Consider the following 6369-nt stretch of genomic DNA (forward strand, 5'->3'; position numbering starts at 1 on the left):
ACTCCCCTCTCTTGCTATAAGGTTTCTCCCCTGACAGCACACTCTGACCCTCTCCCTGCGTCTCGGTTTTCACTTCATCATCTTTTAAGGATTGTGTTTCTTAAGTCATTACAAGGGTTTGTGTATTGCGACGTTTGACCTGCAAGAAAGCACTGTAGTCTGGTCTAGCACTGACCGCCCACCCAAACCTTCACAGCTTTGCTCCTGACTAGCCTTGAGACCAGAAGACCAGGCCCTCTGGACCCTTGTGCAGAGAGATTAGAGTTGGGGGTCACGCAGCCTTTTACTGATAAGGGGCTACTCTGTCTTCCTGAAGCCCTACCAAGGAACCAATGTGAAGATCCAACAATAACTGATATTTGTATAGGGCTTAAGTGGCTTCAAAATGCCCAATTAATTGCTTTCCCGTCACAACCTTTTAAGAAAGTAAAGATATCTCTAATTTATAGGTAAGAAAAGTAAGACTCAGAGAGGTCAAGTGCAGCCAAGGATCTGAAGTCCTGATTTGAATTCAAGTGTGTATGGCTGCAAAACACTCCTTTGTTGGTTACATGAACAATCTGCAGTGTTCTGAAGCCTGGACTCCCTGTGAGACCAAGAACAAAAAGTGAAATTCAAATTAACTTACAACTTGCACTCTAATCAGCCTAGCCTAGAAAAGGAAATTTGAATGTATTAAATAAAAGAAGACAAAAGAGGTTATTTCTGGTACACATGCATGCAGCTTTTCCTTCCCAACTTACCTTTGACCTGAGTTCCAGAAGTTCTTTTTTAGATTAGACACATTTTCCCAGAGAAAATTGAGAGCTATGACCTAGGCCCACAAACTTCTACTAAACCCCTGATTTAGGCCTTAGTGGCCCTTGAACACCTCGTCACCCACCCCACTTCTAATTAGGAGAACAGTGTGGCTCGAGTGAGGGCAAAGGGAAATCTATCATTCATTCATTCTACAAATATTTATTAAGTATCTACAATGTTCCAGGCACTGTTCTGGGCAGTGAGGATGCACTAGCATACAAAATAAATGAGACAATTTAATAACAAAGCTAACATTTAATAATGAAATACTTATATATTAAACATATAAAATTTATAATAGGATAACACTTTCATAAGGCTTACTAAGTATCAGGCACCATTCAGGGTACTTTTTGTATATAACCTGTTTAACCTATTCCTCACAAAGGTGTGAGGATTACATTTTACGGATGAGCAAATAGGCACAGAAAGGTCAAAAACTGGCCAGACAGTGCCAAAGCCAGGTTTCCACCAGCCCAGACAGCCTGGCTCAGAGTTCCTGCTCTTAATCCCTATGCTTCCGCAAACACTGCTTGAGCACTGCCTAAAATGTACCAAGCATGGCACAGACTTGGAGAGAGAGATAAAAAAGATCCAGTACCTGCCCTGCTGGTGTGGCTCAGTGGATTGAGTGCCAGCCTGCAAACCAAAAGTTCACCAGTTCCATTTCCAGTCAGGGTACATGCCTGGGTTGCAGGCCAAGTCCCCAGTATGGGGTGCATGAAAAGCAACTACACATTGATATTTCTCTCCTTCTCTTTCTCCTTCCCTTCCCCTCTCTCTAGAAAATGAATAAAATCTTTTTTTAAAATATAAATAAATAAATAAATAAATAAATAATCTGGGGAAAAAATGCAGTCCCTGAACACAGGACATTATAGCCAGGGCATAAGAGGTGGGTAAGACTCACAGGTCTCAAAGTGTACTTGAATCAAATGTGGTAAGTAGTGTAACATGGAATCAAGGATTCCAAAAATTCTGCTGGGAAAGCAACTCATCCATTAGGTAGATAACCACAAAGAGGAAAAAGAGGTAGTAACACTGAAGCTAAACCTTACAGCACAGGTGGCAAACACAAGGCCTGTGGACTAAATCTGGCCCTCCACCTTATTTTATCTGCCTAGCACCCTGTTTTTACCCAGTGGCAGAGCCAAGCTCTCACTTAACTGTTAAGGAGTAGTTACATTATACAGTCCTAAAATTATATTTAGCCCTTTGAAGGCAACTACAAGGCTGATGTGGCCCCCACTGAAAATGAGTTTCATACCCCTGCCTTACAGCATAAGTAGGAGTTCACCTAGCAGTAAGAGGAAAGGTTTAATAGAAGAAATGACAAAGAGAAAAGCATGGATGAGAAAAGACACTCATAGAACAGAGTTGCAGGGAGTAACAGGCTCAAATTGTGACCTGTGAAGGTTTCTCTAGGCTTATTTCTCTAGTGGATCTTTCCTCAGTCACATAACACAGGACCTCTCACTTCTCTTTAAAAGCTGTCTTTTAAGGAGATGTCATATTTCCTTACTTGACATTCCTGCTCCTGGCCCTTCTGCCTTTTCCACTGTCAGTCTGTCCTCTTCCCCTGCAGTTGCTTCCTCTACTCACCTTATAAATACATAGCAGTGCTCTCCAAGGTTCTGGTTTTGCCTTCTTTGCTACTCCCCTGAGATCCAGGGCCCCAACTGTGGCCTGTGTGAAATGCAGTCTTGTACAAAAGGCAACCTGAAGCCCTGGCCAGGTAGCTCATTCAGTTAGAAAATCATTCAGATACACCAAGGTTGTGGGCCTCAATCCCCAGTCAGGGCACATGCTACAAGAATCAACCTACAAATGCATAAATAAGTAGAATGACAAACCGATGTTTCTCCCTACTTCTCTCTCTTAAATCAATTTTAAAAAGTTTTTTAGCACTGGCTGGTGTGGCTCAGTGAATTGAACACTAGCCTGTGAACTAAAAGGTCACTCACTGGCTTGATTCCCAGTAAAGGCACATGACTGGGTTGCAGGCCAGGTCCCCAGTTGGGGATGTGCAAGAGGCAACCAATCAATGCTTCTGTCACACACTGATGTTTCTCTTCCTTCCTTTCTCCCTCCCTTCTTCTGTCTTAAAAAAAATTAATGCAGCCTGTAGATAGGTTCTATTTAGCTAAAATTTTGTTTTTAATTTTTTTTAAATAGTCACTGAGACTAGAAGTAGGGAAAAATCCAAACTTCTGGCTTTTCTTTTTAAAGATTGTATTTATTTACCTTTAGAGGGGAAGGGAAGGAAAGAGGGAGAGAAACATCAATGTATGGTCACCTCTTATGAGACCCCTGCTAGAAACTGACCTGCTACCCAGACATGTGCCCTGACTGGGAATTGAACCACAAGTCTTTAGTTTGCAGGCCCACGCTCAATCCACTGAGCTATACCAGCCAATGCTGGCTTTTCTTAAAATCTGAAGGTTCTGACCATCTTGGGCCCACTTTCCCACTTAGCAAGGGTCAGCTGCAGCCAGAAGCAGCTGGGGCATGTGCTTGCAGTTCACCACAGTCTTCCTTCCACCCTAGTATTTGCGACATGGAAGCCAGTGTCAATTGCCATTTATATCAGATGCTTAATGAAGTTTTTCTTACAGCAGAGCTAAAGGCAAGGGAAAAATCTTTCTTCCTTCAAATACAGGAAAACAAAAGTTGGCCCTGGTTTTCAGGCCTCCAGCTGGCCCATGATGGTGTTTGGTTTGTGATCAGTTCCCAAATCTGGGGTTATTAACCTCTTTTGTGCCAGAGTCGAGAGTTTTCTGTGGACCTCTTCTTAGAATAATATTTTTAAATATATAAAACAAACTTTGTATGAATACATAGGAATGAGTTAAATGGAAATACAGTTATCAAAATATTTCTTTAAAACATTTTTTGAAAAAAAAACATTTTTTGATCAAATATACCCATCTGATAGTGTGGTAACTATCTTAATTTTTAAGTAGAATAGAATGTAAAAAGTGTTTTAAGATACTTACAACAATTTCAATGTGATATGAAAATTTCTGTTGGTGGCAGAGACCCAGAAGCTGCTGTGATTTGTTCCCAATAGATATCGTATTGAAAAAATGCTAAATTTCAATTGGAGGTTAGTAAAAATAAAAATGTATATAGTTCCCCTTTATTCACAGGCATCCATTACAGTGGATGCCTGAAACCACAGATAGTACTGAACCCTATATATCCTATGTTTTTTCATATATATACACATATATACATACACATATGTATATAATATACATATATATGTTAAAGAGAAAAACAAAGACCCAAAATGGAATCACTCACACTAAAGTCCATGACACCAAAACTAGATTTAATATCTCATTTAACTGAAGTTTTAACTTCTCCCAGAAACACAATCTTTTTTTTCTATTTTCAGATCAGTGACTTTCACTTTGGGGGACAACACCCAACTAACTGAGCCACACTGGTCAGGGCTGTAGGATTGTTTATTGATTTTAGAGATAGAGGAACATGGATGTGAGAGAAAAACATAGATCATTTGTCCCTCATAATATGTACCCCTACCAGGAATAGAACCTGCAAACTTTCGGTACCAGAGACTACTCCAAGCAACTGAGCCAACCGGAGAGCCACCCGGTCAGGGCCACAAACATAGACAACCAGTATGAAATTTTCTGGTCAACACAAATGAGGTCATCTGTCACAGGAGCCTCTCCATCCCTCACCCCCATAGAAAGAAGCAATCTGTATAATTTTTAAAAACCTTTGGTTTGCCACAACTGACCACCATTGTTGCTCAGTTGGTTGGGCCTCATTCTGCAAAGGAAGAGGTCACTGCTCCAATTCCTGGTCAGGGCACTTAGCATGCTAGGGTTGCAGGTTAGGTCCCTGGTTGGGGCACATCAGTGTTTCTTTCTCACACAGATATTTCTCTCCCTCTCTTTCTCCCCCCCTCTCTGAAAATAAATAAATAAAACCTTTAAAAATAATAAGTCCTTCAGTTCTCTTCTTCCCACCAAAAAATAAAAAAAAAGATATCTTGCCCAAAATAATCCTTTCATTTGTTAGTAGATCCTTTGCCTCACCTTCCTTCTATAAAACCTTCCATTTGTACAGCCCCTTGGAGCACCTTTCTATTTGCTAAATGGGATGCTCCCCCCGCCAACTGCTACCCCACACTGCATTCATAAATGGCTTAATAAAGCCAATTGGATCTTCAAGGTAACTCCATCAAACATTGTTTTTTAATACTACACATACCTTTTCACATAAAGGAAGCACTTCATGGCTTTTCTTTGTCATATCTGAATAGCACTATCCTTGCATTTGGGGGCCATTTTTCTCCTTTTTTGAAAAGATTTTATTTACTTACTTTTAGAGAGAGGGAAAGGGAGGGAGAAAGAGAGGGAGAGGTACATCAATGTGCAAGAGATACAGTGATCAGTTGCCTCTCACACGCCCCCTACTGGGGACCTGGCCCACAACCCAGGCATGTGCCCTGACTGGGAATTGAACCAGCGGCCTTTTGGTTCACAGGCCAGCATTCAATCCACTGAGCCACACCAGCCAAAGCACTTTGGGGCCATTTCAAGTAAAGTAACAATTAGTTGAACACAAGCACTACGATACCACAACAATTGGTCTGATAACTGAATTGTCTTCTGGATGACTAACGTTTGGACTAAAGGGGTGATGCACTGGACAAAGGGCTGGAGCAGGGACAACAGCACAAGAAGTCCTATACTACTCAAAATGGCCTGCAGTTTGCAAATTGTTTATTTCTAGAATATTTTGTTTAATACTTTGAACTGTGGTTGACCACAGGTAACTGAAACTTGGGAAAGCAAAAGTATGGAAAAGAAGAGATTACTTTAATGGTTTCCTCTCCAAATCTGCGCTGTTTTTAATGCTATCCTCCGACCCCTAGCAGGAACTCCAGGTTAAAAACTGACTCTACACAATCTCATCTACATCCCCTTCAGCCATGACTCCCCTGAGCTCCATGATTATCTCTTGATCAGCTCCAGCCCAGTTTTGTCCGACGTACTTGAGGCAGCAACCACTTGTAGAAAGTTCAAATGTTCCAGCCAGCATAGCAGCCCAAGCTCTTGGTCTTTCAGGACTACCGAAACCAGAAAAGTCCATGTTCATGTTGCCTGTTTTTTTGGAGGTTATAACAACTGCTCAACAGATTTTTGGTATCATTAAAGTTTTTAAAGAAAAGGAGGCTATGTAATAAATCTGACAAATGTGTGATTGAAAGTAACCTCATAGAGTCATCTGATTATAAATTCCTAACTGGGCAGGTCGTGGTGGGTAGTCACCCCCTAGGCATATAACAGGTTTAAATTTGCCTTAAGCAAGCTCTGGTCATTGTGTCTGTGCATCTAGGTTAACACACCTTTGAAATGCCTCTTTTTCAGAGCCTCCTTAGCATGTAACCACCCCCAAGAGAATACCTAATCTCACTATCTTGTATTCCAAACCCCGCCTTGTTTTCTCCCACCTCCATGTAATTTTCCATAAATTCTCTCCTTATTTCCAAATGTACAAAAGGAAACTGAAAAACTGTCATTCATAGAG

This window comes from Artibeus jamaicensis, unplaced genomic scaffold (genome assembly GCF_021234435.1).
Source record: "Artibeus jamaicensis isolate MK-2021 breed Jamaican fruit bat unplaced genomic scaffold, CSHL_Jam_final contig_700, whole genome shotgun sequence".
NCBI lineage: Eukaryota > Metazoa > Chordata > Mammalia > Chiroptera > Phyllostomidae > Artibeus > Artibeus jamaicensis.